At 36.5% G+C, this 20,628-nt stretch overlaps 1 pseudogene; it reads right to left on the minus strand.

Moving 5' to 3' along the window:
* Positions 1-6,148: 6,148 nt before the first annotated feature.
* Positions 6,149-16,113, minus strand: LOC106437037 (annotated as a pseudogene).
* Positions 16,114-20,628: the final 4,515 nt, after the last annotated feature.

Here is a 20,628-nt window from a genome sequence, read left to right on the forward strand (position 1 = left end):
GTATGTGCTTGGACCTACAAGAAATAGATAGGTTGAAATATTATTCTTAATAGATACTTTGAAAAAGTGCACTTGCAGGTGCATGATTAAAAGTATTTTTTACCTATATGAATATGAAGTGATGACGCTTCAATTAGTTGGGACTTGATTTTGTATACATTCATGAAGAGATTGGGACACATGTCTTTTAATAGTTTCGGGTAAACATTTACAATAGTGTAGAAACATGTGTGTGTGTATGTGTGTATTATCTTCATGTACCTAAAATGGATTGAGGGATTCACTTCGTAGGACATCCTGATTCTTGGGCATTTTGAATGTGTAATACACTAAGATGAAAATTCAATTCTTCAAACATTTTCATTTATGCATAAGTTTGATATATGTGTTATTATTTAATGAATCTATTATTACATTTGAATGGGGGAGGATTGCGGATATTTAAGTGAATCTTTGCAACCACTAAAGTGAAATATTGCAATTGTTTAGACGAGCAATTGTAAATGTTTGTGATTGTAACTATTAATGATGAATTGTTGCAATCTTTGGTGATAAACCATCGCAACCATAGGTTATCAAAACTTTTGGTAAAGAACCATTGTGACTTTTGGCTAACCATTGCAATTGGTGGTGTTAAGAGTTGTAACTCTTCGCTAACCATTATAATTGTTAGTGATAATCATTATAAGTGTTGATGCTAACCATTGCAACCCTTAGTACTCTATATACAAAGTTTTCGGCAATAAAATGATAACTTGAACAAGAGAAAATCAGAAACTAATTGTTAGTTAGAGAGAGAGATTTATTGTTCAAAGATCATGAAACATCTTTTAAAAACACAAATAAGCATCTAAACTCTATTTGTTATTCTTGTATCTTAGTCTACAACAAGAATGGTACTTTGATTATCTTATCATGCAAAAGAATTTAGTGCAATTTAAGGGTTTGAAATATAGTTGAAATATTCTTTAAATAAATTAACTCCATGTGCGATTTAATTATTATCCAAATTTATAGTTCACACCAATTCAGGTTACCAACATGAGATAACCAACAGATTATTTTCAGTTGTAGATGTATTGGTTCTTAGTATGTTAGCTCAAATAGCTTGCCTTAACGAATCAAAGTAATTTTATAAAAGTTTTTGTTTACATCAAAAGGCTATTCTATAACTCAAACTAGAGGTGGTCTGAGAATCCAGACCGGGACAGAACAATCAATAACCAATAAATCTCTATGAAAAGTTTTCGCAGTCTTGGCTAAAGCATCCGCCGTCTTGTTATGGGCCCTTGGTACGTGGAAGAACTTGAAGTCGTGGTAGCGTCCTTTCATAGCTTCGAATTCCGCCAGTTCCGTAGAGAAGGTTGGCCACGCGCTTGGATCTTTTATCATTGAAATTACATCTTTGCAGTCAGTTCCAAAAGATTGGCATGAAGTATGTTGGGACATGTTCTCCATCGGCCATATGAGCGTCCAATTTCGATTGTAATGAAGATAGTCGTCTCCCATTATTTCTCAATCCTAAGAGTTGATCTTTCCCAGTTTCATCCAGCCATATCCATCCATAGCCACCGTAATATGACTCTGCTGACCAAGATCCATGTAATTTTATAAAAGTTTGGTTGATGACAAAAAGGTGCTTTTTAGAAATGTTCTAAACCGTGATCATAACTGGGTGGCCGATAAAATTAAAAACCAAGAGTGTCATGGCCCAAACCCATTCAAACCCCCAAGCCCATATTTTGAGCCAAAAAAAAAAAACTCTAAAGAAGGGCATTTTAGTCATTTTGGATGATCTGCAACCTAAGATATTTCACTTATATGTTGTGGCCACGATCTAGAGAGGAGAGGGAGAGAAAAATTGATGGCAAAGCCCTGCCAAATTCACCAAAAACGCAGCCTGCAACACTCTGTTCTCTAAGTGAGATCAGTGTCAAGTTGAGGTTTTGGAGAGAAGTTTACGGCCAGATACTTAAGATTTAAGCAAAGATTCTTAGTTGGAACGATAGATCTCGTTTCAAGGAGAACACAGCAACTTTCGTGTCTCAGTTACGAGGTAACATCAGTTAGTTATTCGATCTACAAGTTGGGGCAAAAACCATTCTATTCTGCAATCTGTTCAGATCAGGATTTTATGTTTTGCAGAGCCATTTTGTGGGGCAATTTTCGGTTGATACAGAAGGATCTAGGTGACGGTATTATTATGGTTGGAAAGCTGACAGATAAAACAGAGGTAAAAGCTGAGTGTGGTTTACCAAGTGGGTTGTTACAGAGTTTACCTTTACCAGAGTGGAAATGGGATATGATTACTATGGATTTTGTCACTGGTTTGCCAAGAACGACGGGTGGCAAGGATGCCATATGGGTAATAGTGGACAGACTCACAAAATCGGCTCACTTCTTGGCTATCAAAAAGACTGATGGAGTTGATGTGTTAGCAGAAAAATATCTCCAAGAGATAGTCAAGCTACATAGTATACCAGTGAGTATTGTATCTGATCGCGACCCAAGATTCACATCAATGTTTTGGCAGGCTTTCCAGAAAGCATTGGGTACTAAAGTTCATTTGAGTACTGCATACCACCCACAAACGGATGGACAATCAGAACGTACCATACAAACGCTAGAAGATATGCTGAGAGCGTGTATGTTGGACTGGGAGATAAGTTGGATGCGTTATTTACCATTGGCTGAGTTTGCATACAACAATAGTTACCACTCTAGCATAGGGATGGCACCCTATGAGGCTCTGTATGGACGTCCATGTCGCACACCCTTATGTTGGACCGAAGTGGGAGAGCGACGAGATTTAGAACCAGAGATTGTTCAAGAGTCAGAGGCTCAAGTGGCTTTAATTCGGGATAAGCTTAAAGAAGCTCATGAACGCCAGATAAGTTATGCAGACAAGAGAAGAAAAGATTTGGAGTTTGAAGTTGGAGATGCAGTGTACCTAAAAATGAGAACGTTTAGAGGGACTAATGATCTGAGGAAGTTGAAGAAACTCAGACCACGGTACATGGGACCTTATGTCATAACTGAAAGGATCGGGGCTGTAGCATATCGGTTGAACTTACCACAAGAATTGGCAGATTTTCACAACGTCTTTCACATTTCAGTGTTGCGCAAGGTGGTTAAAGAACCTCAACTGATTATCCCTCATCCACCCCAAGACTTGGAAAAGAATTTGACTATTCCAGCAGTACCTAGAGAGATCTTAGACCGTAAGGAAACTAAAGTGAAAGGGAAAAGTATCTGGAAGGTTCAAGTTTGTTGGGAAAGGGATGGAGTTCGAGAGATTACGTGGGAGTTGGAAAACCGGATGAAGGTGGATCATCCGGAGCTCTTCCAGAACTAGAGTGGGGCCTTGCCCCAGCCGTGCAATTCGAGGACGAATTCATTCTATGTGGGGGAGAATTGTCATGGCCCAAACCCATTCAAACCCCCAAGCCCATATTTTGAGCCAAAAAAAAAAACCCTAAAGAAGGGCATTTTAGTCATTTTGGATGATCTGCAACCTAAGATATTTCACTTATATGTTGTGGCCACGATCTAGAGAGGAGAGGGAGAGAAAAATTGATGGCAAAGCCCTGCCAAATTCACCAAAAACGCAGCCTGCAACACTCTGTTCTCTAAGTGAGATCAGTGTCAAGTTGAGGTTTTGGAGAGGAGTTTACGGCCAGATACTTAAGATTTAAGCAAAGAGTCTTAGCTGGAGCGATAGATCTCGTTTCAAGGAGAACACAGCAACTTTCGTATCTCAGTTACGAGGTAACATCAGTTAGTTATTCGATCTACAAGTTGGGGCAAAAACCATTCTATTCTGCAATCTGTTCAGATCAAGATTTTATGTTTTGCAGAGCCATATTGTGGGGCAATTTCCGGTTGATACAGAAGGATCTAGGTGACGGTATTGTTATGGTTGGAAAGCTGACATTCCCAGCTTTTTACAGCCACCACGACCACGCATTTACGAGGTATTCTCCAGAAGTTACTCGATCTTAAATTTGGAGAAAAATCACAGAATTTCTGTATTCAGAAATTCTAAGTCTGAAATCTGTTATCCAGTGTCACATAGGGGTTTTGTGAGAAGATTTCCCGGTGAACCAGAGAGAGTTAGAAAGCGAGAAAGATATCTCTGGAAAGCTCTTGTTTCGAGGAATCTGTATCAGTTGACGGTTTCTTGTTTAGAGGTAAGATCAATTAACTACTCGTGTTGCTTCCTGGCCAAGAAACAGTTTGTTCTATCAAAACAGAAACCTTAATTCCCTTTGAACACATGCAGTTTCAGATCGCTATGACAGTATTTCAATCGCTATATTCAGAATTTACTTTCAACCTTAGGGCAAAGGTGAGGATGCGAACTGTGGATTCTTAATATTATTAGTCAAGTTGTATTCTTAAATGCTAGGTCTAGGAACTTGTTTGTATTTGATTGTGATTGATGTGTGATGATTATTTGTGATGATAATTTTAATGATTAGTTGATAATGTTTTAAGTGATAAGTGTTGAAAGTGTAAAGTATATATAAAATGTGTGAAGTCGGACTGAGGACGAGGACATGGCGATCCCGTCAAAGCCCGTAAACCGGCTGACGAGCCCAAGGTGGCGTACGACCTTTCGAGGTGACGGCCAGCCTAAGTGTTATGTTATTAATGGGAATGGTTATGAGATAAGAAATGTTAATGTGATTAATGGAAGTGTATTGATATGAATAATTTGTTATGATCGCTAATTGTTTAATATGTTGAGTGATGCATGTTCTAGGACTAGTATTTTTGTGTGCAAGTTGGTTAATAATGTTAGGGGTCATGTGGACAGGCATGACCATCCTCACTGAATGACTGTGTTATTCACCCCTCTTTCCCCTTTTCCCCTTTCAGGTGAGGAGTGAAGGTTCACAACGAGTCTTGTCGGATGCTGGTTTTAAAAATGAGTTTTACTTATGTTTTATTTCAGATATAACTACGTTGGTTTGACTTTGCGAATTATGCGGTTTATGATTTCATGTTAAGATGTTTCTTTAAGAATAAAGATGGATTTTTATGAAATATATTTATTAAGTTGGTTAGTTTTGAAAGACAGGTGTTACAAAGAGGGTGGATTGAGCAGAGTCCACATAAAACGGACCAACTACTTTGACTCGCTAATGAAACTGACATAAGTAGGCTTTAAGATAGGTTCCGTGTGATTTTGAATTTGTTTGTGTTCGTTTTTTCTGTTATATAATTATTTTATTTTTACTTTTAACAAAAAATTATTATTTTTATTTGTACCTTCTTTTTGTGAAATTATATAAATCAGCCTAGAAATTGGGAATTGCAGTTTTGATTACACGCACGGCTCGAATAAAATCACCCTATTTTTATTTACCTAATCTTATTATAAATGGTAGGTGAAAAAATATTATTATAAATGTGTACGACTATGGATGATGAAATTAATTTTGAATTTTGGTTTGTTCCTTTTCCTCCGAAAATGTATATAAAATTCAATACAAAATTAAATATATATATATATATATATATATATATATATCGACAGATCTTCTTTTAAATCAATTAATTTGTTTTTAATGGTTTTAAATGCCATACTGTCTTTTATATTGAAATGACGGGGAAAAAATTTGTGGACAAACAAAGCTTCCACAACTTCTTGATCTTGATCCTTTAGTAAAATAAAAACTTCTTGATCCCGACATGAACCAATAAAATGATAGCCTCAACTATCTAGAATTATCCAGGATATAACATCTTGACTTTGTTTTCTATAGACTTAAATCGTTTGGACCAACATTTGTTGTGTGAGAGGTAATACAATGCAAAGTCTTTTTGAACGTCTTTAACGCTTTTTTCTAACGGCATACAATTCAAAGTCTCTTTTATCATCCATCTTCTATTACAAAAAGATAACATGATGACATGGTTGAATTTGAATTTGATAATGTCTACTATTCACTTTCAAGTAAAAGTGATTATACAAATGTTGAAATAGTATGTAAAGATGTCAACCATATTCCATTATCCGCAAACTATGTAAAGATGTCAACCTCAACCATATTCCATTATCTGCAAACCATTAATTCAAGATTTTGTGTACTTCAAAGATAAGATAAAATCCAAATTGGAAGATGGTCAGCAAGACGCAAACTAGATAACAATATCCATTTCATAAGTCATATGATAGAATAGAATGTACTGTTCTGATAACTTTGTACAACAAACAAAACAACATAGGAATCTTAATCTTTGCAACATATATATAACCGTCAGGTCTAAAACTTTGAAAAATGAAACAAATCTGAGGTCAAAAATAATAATAAATGAATGAATAGTTGAGAAAAACAGATGTATACTTTCAAAACAACCCGACAACAAAGAAATTTACACTTTTACCATCTTCTTTCCTCTTGTAGTTCAGAAAGGCCCCTTCTCTGCGCCTCAAGACTAAAACAAACCCACAGAGGACAAGGAGGTTTTAGAATCTGAGCTTCTCAACTTTCATGAGCTTCTTAGTGCAAGAATACAAAAGCCGGATTCTCAAGAAGCTCTTCTGCTGGTTTGATTCCTACAAAGTCCTTCTCTTGCATCGAACTTGAAATATCTTCGATTGAGAATGGAATGCTGCACAAGTACCAAAGAGTTAATCGAAAACAACAGTTAGCTGTTACTTCTATACAGTCAACAGTTAGACCATTTAAAACTCTTAAAACCTTGAAACTTCTTTGATAAAAAAAAAAAAAAAAAACCTTGAAACTTCTATTAAGTCTGCTATATTCTTGTATCAAAGTTAAATTTTACCTGGAATCATCATCCAACAAGAAGGAATCACTGTCTGCATCATTGGATTCCTCTGTCATGAGTGCCCGCATGCTCGATATAACCTGCAAGAGAGATTTTCAATTTTGTTGAGCATCTACGAAGGTTTTAAATTGAACAAGAAACATGATATTTTTATATATAAAAAATTGTATGTAAAAGTACTTCTTGAGAGACGCTTCGGGTGTTATAGCTATCGTCCCAGTATAATGTACAAATACGGTAAAGCTGCTGGACACTGAGGCCCTGTAAAGCGCGGAAAGATGCAAATAACGAAGACAATGTCAGGCAATATAAATGCGCACCAAGTGTGTTTCTAAAAACAGACATCAGAGCTTTACCGGGCAAAGATCGTGTGCTATTTCATCGTATGAGATTCTGTACTTCTGATGTATAACCTGCAGGTGAAAAAGAAGAAAGTAATGTTACTAGTGTCGTTTAATGGAACTAATGTGCGTCCAGAAAAAAAAAACATTTGCCCGTACTGACAAAACATACCAGGAATCCAACGGCTTGTCTGATTTGTTTAAGTTCTTCCCAAGACGGTCCAGCATACTGCAAATCAGAGCAATAAAATTATCACGGAACGAAAAACATGAGAAGTAATTTTTCATTTTGTAAGAAAATCATGACTCAAGAACTCTACTTCTTTGGCTTGGCAACACCATAGCTCTAGCTCAGCAAGCCCGGATTTTACAAATTCTCCATTGCTAAATGTACAGCACTCTTTACGCAGAAGAAGGCTGTAAGATATAAAACAAAAGCCTGAGATGTCTGCGTCATGGAGAACAAAGTGAACACTTTTACATTAGGTGAGCAAGGACTATACTTACCTGTTGAAAAGTTGTACGTTGATGAAAGAGAAAGTTTGAGAGTATATCTTCTGGATGAGTACTAAAGGAACCTGAAATTGATATAATGGAGTGAGGACACACAGAGTATTGTTCCAATGGAAATTCAACAATATTTTCTTACATGATTTCCTTTCAATGTGACAAGAAGCGAATTGAGACAGTCGATAATGCTTTGCCAGTGAACTGCAGGAGAATCTTTTCCAAATGACCTGCCAGATCTCAACATCCCTCCTTTAGAAGTTCTCGGTGCCTGAAGTTTTCATTTGGACAAACAACAGTTATCGTCAAAGTGCAAAGAACATAACCATCAAAGCATTAGGATAAAAGGGAAGCAAGCAAGAAACCTGAATGCATAAAGAAAGTAAAGTCGACAACTCTTTCTTCAAGTTATCCCTAACCATCCCGAACATTTTCTCAACATAGGCTGCAAGCTGTTGCTTAAAAAGCAGAGCCGGGTACTTCGCCTCCACTGGACGGATCACTGCGTTAGCAGCGGCTTCAGCTGCAGCAGCGAGGTTGCCTGAAGCGGGTGATGAGCGGAAGCTCTGATGAACAAAAAAGAGAGACAATAGTAAGTCTATGGTATGGAGAGTGCAAGACATGTTAACTCAACAAAAATGGTACTACTAACCATGGCCATCCTTCCAAACAAAGAAGTTGAAGCAGGTGGCTTCTTGCTTTGTGTTGCTCCGCTGCCACTGGTTTTAAGACTTTTCTCAAGCAAAAATAATAGCGCCGATGTGCTTGTCAACCAATACGCCAAGTGACTATTGTCATCTTCATTCTGAACATATCAGAAGAACAGTTGGAAACTTCATAGTTTAAGTAACCCTACATAGACACAATGTCACGTAATGCATTCCTAATTACCTCAATCGCGGAACCAATCATCTGAATCAGACGATCAAACACATTGGTCTTCTCAGATTCGAAACACTTCCAGTGAAGAAGACACTTGTATATCGTAAAGGCAGCCACAGGTTTCCCATTATCACTGAAACCGATGTTGTCTTTTACACAGTCAATGAGAGCATCGACATCCATCTGCAGTGATCAGTACAAATCAAGCTATCAGAACTCGTCACCAACAGCTGTAAGTACAATTACTATATGACGTGATTGGCCAACATACAATTTGACGTTCTGCAGCAGATTTCCCAGCATTGCCATCAATTGGTGTTGCAAACTCGGCTTCCTACAAACAATGTAGACTTTACAGATTAATAAAAAAACTAATGGAAAATGCAAACAAATTAACATGATGAGAAACAAGTGATCGAGGTAGCTGGTTGGGGGAACTATACATTGAACTCGCTTTCCAAGTTTGTATGGTGGCCGTTTTCCAAATTCTACAAACACAGTGATGAAAAAGTTTAACATTGAATGCCTGGTAAGAAGGCAGCTCAAAGAGCATATTATAGAGCTGCAGAGAGACATTCTACCTTAATAGGCGCAGTTGGAGGATGTCCAAGAGCAGTCCTCACAGGAGTGCTTGCGATTGTTTGCTGACGCATAACTTTTTTCTCAGCTTCCATGTCTAAGATTTTCTCTTCAAGCCTGCAGATGAAATGTCAATACAAATAAGATATTAGCACAAGAGCTCTCAACAATGGCACTCCTGAAGATAAAATTATTGCAACGGGTACCTTTGCATTGCAGTCGTCAACTTCACTAGTTTAGATTCAGCCTCCAATGCTTGCTTCAATCTATCCTGGCTAATTTTGGTTGTCTCTTGAATTTTCTTCTCTGTCTCATCAATTTTCATTTCCAGTGAACTCACCATCTCCTGTATAAGACAAGCCATTCAGAAAATGAAACATCGCTTTAGAGCACATTCTCAAATATACATATTCTTGCTCTTCTCCAGTAAGTAAATCACAAACCTTCAGCTTTTCATTTTCACTTGTGATCTTCTCCATTAGTTCATTATCAACCACAGGGACCTCTTTAATAACCGGGGCAATCTCTGAAACTTTCTTGGCAGCTTCACGCTCTTTAATAAGCAATGCCTCAGTTTCTTTGCACCTAAGTTCCAATTCCTCCAAAGAAGACTGCGCTTTTGCACTTTCTTGTTTCTTGGCCTCTTCCAGGTCAGTCTGCAGCGTTTGAAAGAGAATGAAAAAAAAAAATCTAAACAAATTTTCTATAACGCACAATCAAAGGAACAACATGTGGTTCTTTAAACAGCAATCTCACCCTCATCCGTTTTTCTAGCTGCAATCTCCATGTCAGCTCTTCAACTTGCTTCTCTAGCTTGTTCTTGGCTGCTTGAAGTGCTCCAGTTTCTCGAGCAGCCTATTGTGTAAAACAAATTAAAACAATTCTGTTAGTTTCATGATAAGCGATATCTTCATAAGTAAACCTCTGGAACAATAGACCATAGAACAAAACTAGACAAAGAAAAGAAACACATCTCACCATCTTAAGCTTCCGAAGTTCTCCACGAGCAATCTTTGATCTCCATGCACATTGTGTCGTGATAGTTGCTTTCTTTAGTTTTCTGTAATGTAGACGGGCCAAGTATCCACGGCACCAAGTCTATAATAACAATGAACATTACCACGATCAATGTGTGACCCAGAAACAACTGTTCAGTTATAATTCATGGATTTCTTGGAAGGAGACAAATCTCGTTATGTTTATCGGTGTTCTATGAGGAGTAGGACCTCTAATAGTACTACACTTTTGCAATTTTGATATAAGTGTACCTGAATTATTATTGCTGCTTTCGTCTGCCTTCTGAAACACAGATCGTTACGGGCAACCATACCACGCATACCAGCTTGGACGGACACAGCAGCAGAAAATAGCTCTGTGTAAGCCTTCCTAGCCAGAAACATACGTAAGTCTCTCTGGATTCTTAAAGCAGCAGCTTCCCTGCGCATGCCTTCATATACACTTCTAGCAAGATAACCTGACAACCAAGGAGGCCGATAGATTTGCAAATTAATCCAGAAACTAAATTAAACAAAGAAAGACCCAATCATTTAGTACAGACACATACACCAGTAGAAGGTTTAAAATACCTCTGCAAACTGATTGAATTTGCTTAGCAGCATTACGCAGAAGGATGAAACTCTTTTTAGCAAGATACGACCGAACTTTTCTCTGGATAATGCTTGCGGATCTTCCCAAGACTTCAGTCCTTCGGGTATCCAAGTCTGCCATTTGTCCAGCCCTCAGAAATACTTTTGTCTTGCCAATCTACAAAAGTAAATGTCAATCTATCGATGTTGCTCATCACACAGGAAGTAGAGGCAATGGAGAAAGCTTTGATGAGGCAATTACCTGATAACCTTCGAGTCCCACTTTCGCCAGAAGCTTCTTGCACGCATCAGGGTCATCAGAGCTATTGTACAAGAACTCAATTAGACATTCCAAATGGATGTAATCACTCACGCAAGAAAATACTAAGAGAAGGGTACAATCTTACTTCTTGACCAACACTTCTGGAGCAAGAATACCAAATCTGTCCAAGAATTCATCGAAATGTTTCCTGGTAGGATAGCCAGCACAACTAATCCTGATAGCTTCCATCACTCCCTGAAGTCATAAAGTAACACAAACAATTAACTTCTTTCAGAAATAGAAATTTTTCACGAACTAAAAACTCTGACAGCGAATGTCATCCGCACCCCACAACGTAATTGCTGCAAAATATTTTCGTTCTCAAAGATTCCAGGCTTCAGAAGGTTATTTGGTTTGATACAGCGAATATAGTGTGGCTCCGTGGTATTAAGAATCTCGAGCAACGATACCAATTGTTGCTGAAAAGAAGCACAAAAGGACATTAACCGACCATTTTTTTTACAGAACAAACTTGAAACTGGAAACAAGAGTCAGACTCACCTTGAAACGAGTACCTATAGATGAGAACTTTGATTTGTTGGAATCGTCAGACATAGGTGGGAACAAACTTGCTACAAAGGAACAACTAGAAGAATTTAACAACGCTTGATGCTCAGCAATAACGTAATCTTTGTTCTTGTCCAGGAAAAGATCTGTCTGATAAGTGACCTGAAACCATAAATAACCCAATGGTGTTATTAGACCATATAACTACAGAACAATTACTGGTATTTCTTGGAACGTTTTTCACAATCATGGTGGACCAATAAACGAATAAAAGAGACGGCTGCTTACATCACCAGCGTAATGACAGATTGTGAAGTCACTACGAGCCAATTTTGGTTTGGCAAAGCGCTTGTGGTTTTTGAATGTTTGGTATAGTTTCTGTGCAAAAGTTTCATGCGTTGACCTTGGAAACATGCTGCAAGGAAAAGTATCACTTCAGCTATATTTCTCAAAAACAAACCAAATTTGTAAGTGAACTGGTAGAAAAGGAAAGAGAGAGCATAAAAGAAAGGGTATAGAATCAACAGTTTGAATTTCTACTCACCAAGCTTCATCCAGCAGAGCAATAATACCTCCAGGTTTCTGAAGAACACAAAAACAAAAGGAAACAAACACCAAGCATGAGAAATTGATGAAAGGAGATTACAAATATCGACCGTGAGCAAGATAACTGCCAAAAGGAGAATATCTCCACTGAACAGTGAGCATAAATATCAAACAGACACCTTTTCTATCAGGTCTAAGATATCTTGATTGTCTACGAACTCTATATAGCTCCAGTTGATCTCCTCCTTCTTATATTCCTCTTGCTCCATCTTAAAGACATGCTGCACGAATAGAAGTTACACACCTCAGAACCATGGCCACATCAGATATGAAAAAGACTAATAATCGAAAAGTAAAAGAGTTCGTTCTGAGCAAACCTGATTAAAATGTTGCTGAAGTTTTTCATTGGTCAGATTGATGCAAAATTGCTCAAAACTGCAATAAAGCTTGCGCTTGTAAGTATTAGGCCAAAGAACAACAAGAATCAGTCATGAATAACTAATTAATAGTCAAACAATGAAGTTATTGCATATATATATAGCACTACTCTCCCAAAGTTGGTCGAATAACCTCACAAGCTTACAATTGATGGGTAGTATAAAATCTCAGTAGTCCATGTTAGAATCAAACACTAGCTTGACTATCAAACTGGTCTGGTCAGACCCATATATTGTGGAGAACAGGGGAAGTATCAGAGATAGATCCACTTTTTTGAAAAGACCCATCTAACCAATCACAAAAAACAACAAGCATACCACTTAAGCACCTGTTTGTCTTGAAACTCTCGAATCCATAAATATCGAGAACACCAATCAAGTACTTCGAGTGAGGATCTTGACCAATTGAGGTATTAATCTTGTCAACAAGCCTGCAAAGACCACAAAGGGTAAGTACAGAACAATGATGGCAATCATCTTCGAAATTTATTTATTAAAATAAGGACAAGCAGCTATGAATATCTTCATCGAGAAACCCACCAGTCAAACAACCGCGAGTACATGACTTTAGCCAAAGCATCTCTACTAAGAGTAGCAGCTTCTGGATCAAGAGTTTTTGTGATGGTTTCATCACGAGTTACCATGATACGCTTGCATAGTGAATCCTCAAGTAACTTTTCATCGCAGCTGGAAAGTAAGACAATACGAGTAAGGAAACCTAAACAGAACATAAAACAAAAAGAACAATACTCGCTTTGTTAGTTGAGGCAAATATATACCTGAGAAGCTCAGCTGCAGTTTTCAGGTGAAACAATGATTTTTCATCTTTGGGAATCGATGAATCAATCTCTGCTCCCTTAGAAAACTCGATATTCCCGAGATGGAGAATGGCAGCCACAACGCTGAAAATCGCATCCTGTAACGAGATATCAGCAAAGTATTGAATTTGTTTACAAACACTATAGCAGCTTTGGTTAAAATCTGACTGATGATGGAGTTGTGTGATTGCTACCTGCTCCTCAGTACTGATCCCAACCACTTCCATAGCCCGTCTTGTGGCTTGGTATTCCTCCGCATCATTTATACTCTCCACCGCTAGACATTTAGATTGATTGAGATAGTGATATGTCTTTGGTTCGCCCAGCTTGTATCTCTGCACATCCTGATAGTAGAAAATATCATTTCAGAAAACAAGATGTGCATTGGTATGCCAAAAAAGGTTTAGATACTTGACATGTATCACCAAGTACTTCAGTGTTACATACTCCCAAGTGAATTACAAACTTACTTCTTTTGGAGCAGCACAAAGCATGTAGAAACAGTGATAGTTTCTTTCAGGATCAGAGACCTGACAAACACGTGATCTTTCCAGCAAATAAGTTCTTATGGCAGCTCCTGATATCCTTCCCTTTTCGTCAAACTGAATCTCCACAAACTTACCAAAACGACTATAAAGTACACATATAAACGAGTTAACAAACACCCGAAGTGGTGAGGTTCAAGAAAAACCTCAACAATATAGATAAAAGAATGCAGGAAAACTTTTTTACCTGGAATTGTTGTTCCTAACAGTCTTTGCATTTCCGAATGCTTCTAGCACAGGATTAGACTGAATAAAATATACAATTAAGAAGCTTGTAAGACCAAATCAATAGAAGAAAGTAACATCAACATCATCTGCGTAAGTAACAAAGCATATAGCTACTTGCTACACAGTTTCCATTAATGTGGGTGACTACTAGCACTACTTTTCTGAAGTTTCAGTTATCTGTTCACTCTTTAGTTGCTCAAGCAAACTCAGCCGAAAATGAAGATTTGACCATCCGCTGAAGTTTTAGTTATTTCTTCACTTTTCTAAAATAGGATTTGACTGAACATATGCATATATATATATATATATATATATATATATATATCTTTTCTCTCACCTCCAACACTTTCTGTTCAACACTCCTTCCCTCAGAAGCAGCTCTCCCTCCCATATAAGCAAGATATCTCATTAGCAACTTCGTGCTTTCAGTTTTACCAGCACCACTCTCTCCACTAACCAGAATAGACTGACTTACTCCGTCATTTATCATCTGTCTGCATTACACAAAACAAGAAAGCATCCAAAATTACATATAAGTATCAACAACAGCAGGAAGAGTATAAGAAGCAACATGTTTTACCAGTGTGTATGAATTTACCTATATGCAGCATCTGCGACGGCGAATGGATGTGGACTCAGCTCCCCTAAGGCAGCTCCTTTATACTGTGCCATCATGTGGCTACTGTAAAGATGGGGGAGTCTTCTAAACGGATTAACAGCAATCAGTATACTTCCTGTATAAGTCTGGAAGTAGTTGAAAGTTTAGTCCAAACATATCTAGAGCACATATATATATTCGAGATCAATAAGAGACTACTCACATAAATCTCATTTATATCATATCTTGAATGCAAATTCTGTAGAACTCCGGGTTCATGCAAATAAGCAAGTCTTGTCATATCGTCCACTCCAGATGCTGGCGCTTCCGTATCTTTCGGATAAACACTAGATGCTTTTGTAACAACCTAAATTTTTCCAGACAGAAAAAAAAAAGAAATTAGAAAATAAGAAAAACTGTTTTCACAAAAAAAAAGAAAAAAAGTTTTCTTTTGATTTCCAATTCACATGAGAAGGACACATACATGTTTCCCTGAAGTGCAAAGCACTTTGATCTCTTGGCCGTTCACCTCTACAACTTCACCATCAATCCATGCTTCGTCAGGGTCCTCCACCCACACACACGACCCAACTGTAGGATTGAAGTTACCGGCCTGTAGAAACAAAGAGTGTCAAAGGTATAGTTCTCACTAAGAAACTGTAAGCAAGCACAGCTGGTAAGGGAACTAAAAAACACACTTCTCAAGCTCTGTTATGGTAACCACAACTTCTTATAAAAGTACATGTAACCCCAATGACTTTAAATTTAATGGCTGATCAAAACCGTAAAATGTAAGAAAAATCAAAAGTGTTGTGGTAATGAACAAAACATTGTTTATGCAGATTCAAAACAAGAATTAGACCAAGAGCGTCAAACTCAAAAACAGACAGGTCACAGTTGAAGTCAAATCTCTAAATTCATACAATACTATCATCATCATCATCAAACGAGGAATCTAAGTGCAGCTCAAAGCCATCATCCAAAATTATAAAATCTTTAAAAACAATAAACTAAATCAAGAAACCATATTCGTCTCAAGTCAAAACTAAATCCTCTAAATTACAAATTTCCCCCCAAATTATACTGGATTTGGTCGCAATGAGATCTTACCATTTCGTTTGGTAGATCAGAGTCTTCAGATACAGAATCTGGATCTAGATTGAATCAAATGAGCAGTAATCGTCTGAAATCTACGAAAATAAGAACACCTCCGAGCAAAGAACTTGAAGAAGACACTCAGATTTGGTGGAGAAGACGAGCAAAAGAAGACGGAAGAAGAAGGAGGAGGAGGAGGAGGCTGCAAATCTAAACGCGTTTCTGGAAAGAAAAAAATTGAGTAATATTGTTTCTTTCTTCTTCTTTTTTTCTAACTTTATTTTCTCTTTTCGTGCTTCCCCGTCTGTTCCACCTCGCTGGGATTTGGTCTGAATTAATTAATTACTTAACTTTCATTAACTTTCAACTAAACCAATTAGTAATTTAATAAAACGATTAATTCATACGTATTATCCCCAACCTACCCTTTTATTTTGCATTTATTACAGGACTTGGTTTTCGCCTTTCCGACAGTTTTGTCCGTTGGCAAAATCTTATACTACAAAAATAGTTTTTACCCTGACAATTTAAAAATACATTACGACTGATTTAATCCATGTCTTAATGAAATACGATAAATAGTATAAATAATTATGATATTAACGTAACCAATACACCGACTTCAACAAAGAGACAGGTATTAGTGAATCATGTGAACGCCAAACCGCTGACTAAACCGTCTAATTAAATTTTGTTCAATGGGAAGAAGACTAATAATCTATAGTATTGTTTACTTTCGCAACGAAAAAATCGTAATACTTCAAGTTTTGTTAAAATAACACTTTCCAAACAATTAGTTATCAAACACGAGTGTTTCGTTCATCTTTGTGAAGTATGATGTGTTAGATGAAAAAAAAAAAAAAAAAAAAAAAATATTATGTGTTAGATGAAAACAAAAGCCAAAACACCCAAACAAACAACAATGATCATGTTCTTTATTTTGAAAATTTTAAGCCATTTTTGCGTTGTAGGACCTTGTCTTTTTTCAGCCTTAACCTTCAGCTCGTTTAATTACCTATACTGTCTTTCTTTTGAAAAATTTTCATATTTTAAAATTTTTGGTCTTTTATTACTCTCTCATTTTTTTAATAAGTGTCATTTTGATATTTTTCACACAGATTAAGAAAGTGATTGAAATGTTTTTAAGTTGTTATTAATTACATCTATTTGACCAATAGTTTTTGAGATAATTAAAATTATTTATAAAATCAATGCAGTTTGTAATTAATTTTCAGTTGAAAGTAAGTATAATTTGCATTAGAATTATAAAGTGACATTTTCTGTGAAACAAAAAAAAATGTTAAAATGACATTTATTATGAAGCACGGAGAGTAAGATATAGTGACAGCTAATAAAAATAAAAACACAAAAGAAAAGAAATTAAAATAAAAAAAGAATAACAAAACCTTAGTCGAGAACAAAATGGAAGGCTAGGGGTGCTGTCCGCTGCTGAAAAAAACCCGTCGAAGCAAACCACCGAAGAGGCCGCCACGCCAACTGCAGTTATTACCAAACCGGAGCACCAAGAAACACGAGCCAGAACAGTGGAGCTACTTTCACCGAAGAAGAAACTAGACAAACACGTAGAAGATATAAGAGCATGCCCATTGAGAGTTTTAAGAACGAGTTCACACACTCCCCAAGAAAAAATAATAATACAATATTGTGAGCTTGATGGACTGGTCTCGTCGGGGTTCATCCGCAAGAGGCGGTTCATCACTGTTTTCGTGAATCCCACGACACGTAGCGACCCACGATTGGTTACTTTATTAATATTCTTTTTTTTTAAACAAACAAATAAAAAATAAAAAAAATATAAAAGAAAAACCCATGTGGCAAACTCCACCCCGCATCGCTAATGGGGATGGTCTAAAGAAAACACCACCTAAATGTGACAGAGATGCCAACTAGCTTGAAGTAACCTGAAAATAAAATAGAGAAGTGCAAGGCAAAGAAGAACCAAACATATTTAGACGACTTCGCAGTTTGGAGCCTGCGCGTGGATTGGCCTAAGCCTCAGTCTGCCACTAACTGGCATCCATAACAGCTAGCAAACCCCAGACTCGCTCTTACTTCGTCGTCCCCAAAGCATGCAAGCTAAGAGTAGAAGCGCTGATGGGGCGAATCTAGAACGTTTTCTTACTGGGTAATGCTTTAATGGGTATAAACTTATAAACTGTAATACACATATATGATAAATTTGTTAAGAAATACAAAAACAATTAAAAATATTGTGGGTGCATGGGGTGTCTAGTCTTTCTACTGGCTTCGCCACGTCGGACCAGAACTGAATATAAAAACCACCGCTACGTCTAGGGCTGAGAAAAAATCTAATCCCGAAAAATCGAATTGAATCTGATCCGAAAAATAGTATTGAATCCGAACCAAAATTAGTTAGATATCCGAACGGTTTCAAAATTTTGGTATAAAAAAAAATGGAACTGAACTCATTCGAACCGATATATTTCGGGTATCCGAATATATCAGAATCGGATATATTAAATATTTTTATTCAATACCAAATATATAAGATATTTTGAAGTTTTCTAAAATAATTAAAATATATATAAATAGCCAAAATCAAATGTTTAAAATAGCTAATGGATACTTAAAATACCAAAAATACTTGAAATATCTATAGCCAAACCAATTTTTATGTTAAGTTAAGGTTATTTGGCATATATTATTCAAATTTATATGTATATTATTTTTATTTTATATTTTGAGAAATTTAAAGCATATGTGAATATTAATTTTTTAAAATAATTTCCGCAAAGATCTGAATCGAACCCGAACTCAAATTTATAAATACCTTAATAGACCGAAAACCGTATAGACTTAAATCCAACCTGAATGAATACTCGAACTCCCACCCCTAACTACGTCAATCTTTCACCAAAGGAAGCCATAACCACCATGCCATTTAACCGGTTATCTTAGAGCCGCCGTGGATCTAGAACATTATTGGCAACGAATTAACAACATAATTTTACGTGACGGGATGAGGTAGCTCACTTGGTAAGAACCCTGTGGGCCAATTGTCATGCTCACGGGTTCGACGCCAGGCGGAGGCGAACTGCCCATTCTGTCACCAAATGCGGTACTGGGTGTTGGGACTTATCCCCAGCCCAGGTACAGCCCTCCCGGGTGAAGTGGACCGCTGCCTAACCGGGTCCAGGGGAATGACCCACGTAAGTGGGGAACCCCTGCTGGATTACAAAAAAAAAAAAAAAAAAAAACATAATTTTACGTGCTCTTATTTTCCTCAGCGTGTGAAACTTACAATTTGGTAAAAGTCAAATTCCCTATTTAATTTTACATACCAATGATATCACATCAATTGTGTTCTTTTAATATCATTGTCGTACTGTAAAACTTAAGTTTTTGAGTCACAAAAATTTCAGGGTAATTCGTTGTTATATCTACAACAAATACTCAAAGAAATCATTGTTAATTTAGACCATAAGCATGCTATCCATTTAGGGTTTAGAATCAAAAGATTTCATTGGTACTCGTTGCAATGTTCTTAACATATAGGTGTGATGTCATTTGGCATTTAGGATCACAAGAATTTTATAGTAAATCTTTGTATATTTACAACGAATTCCAAAGAAAAATGTTGTTAACTCTTAATATTTTTTTCCAACGGATTAACAACGAATGCATGTTTATCTATTTATAAAAGGGTTCTTATTAAGTTATCTATTTATAAAGAGCTATAAAGATGTACATGTTATAATGATTTTTGTGTTATTCGATTAAAACTATTAAAAACTATGTTAAATTTTGGTGTTATCAATTTATTAATTTGTAATGAGGTCGATGGTGGTTCTCGTAAACGATCGATTCATTTTCTAGTGTTTGTGACATTTGTAAGGTACAAACATCAATGTTTACATAACATGAACACAAACTCAGTTAAATGGTAAAATAATGGTATGAATACATAAACATAAAATTTTAAGAAGTTGAGAATTCAGTATATAAGCAAGGTTGCAAGTTCTGAAAAATGTATTGAATTATAATGTAACAGAACGTAAATAGTCAATAACAAAAGAAGATAATGACAAACACAACAGCATAATATTACATACCAAAAGTTTATAATTATATTCGGTTAGAATCTTATTATATAAAGCTTGATTCTTATTTACTCAAAAAACAAAAAAAACTTGATTCTTCAAAGTTGCTAATTAACATGATCGCGACACATAGCAATTATATATTTAAGATTGTGACATATATTAATCTGTCTCATAAGTAAAAATATATATACAAAGATATTAACAAAAACAAATTTTATTAAAAATCTTATTATATATATATTATTTAATAATAATTTCTATTTTTTTAAATCCTTATCAAAAGATAATTGCAAAAGATTATTCGATAATAATTTTTCTTCTAATGCACTCTTCGAGGAGTGTAGGTCGCTGGTGCTTTATAGATGGTTCGTGGAAAGATAAAGAGTATTATTCAGGCCAGGGTTGATATAGTATTCTTGAGGGATTCGATGGTTTGTTGGGTGCAAGAAATATTCGTCTTGTCTTTCACCCCTCCATTCGGAGATGGAAGCTTTAATATGTGCAATGGAGTGTATGAGAAACTTACATCAATATCAGGTCACGTTTGCTACGGATTTTTCTCAATTGGTGAAGATGGTTTTGGAACTAGAAGAATGGCCAGCGTTTGAAAGTTATCCGGAAGATATAAAGATGTTGAAGACATGTTTCCTCAGTTCAGAGATCATTCATGTACCCCAGACGGAGAATCAAAAGGCGGATAGTCTAGCACGGAGTGCCAAAAAACAATCGTCTTTCGTCGTTCACATGGATG

Source organism: Brassica napus, chromosome C7, assembly GCF_020379485.1.
Source record: "Brassica napus cultivar Da-Ae chromosome C7, Da-Ae, whole genome shotgun sequence".
NCBI classification, from domain to species: Eukaryota; Viridiplantae; Streptophyta; class Magnoliopsida; order Brassicales; family Brassicaceae; genus Brassica; species Brassica napus.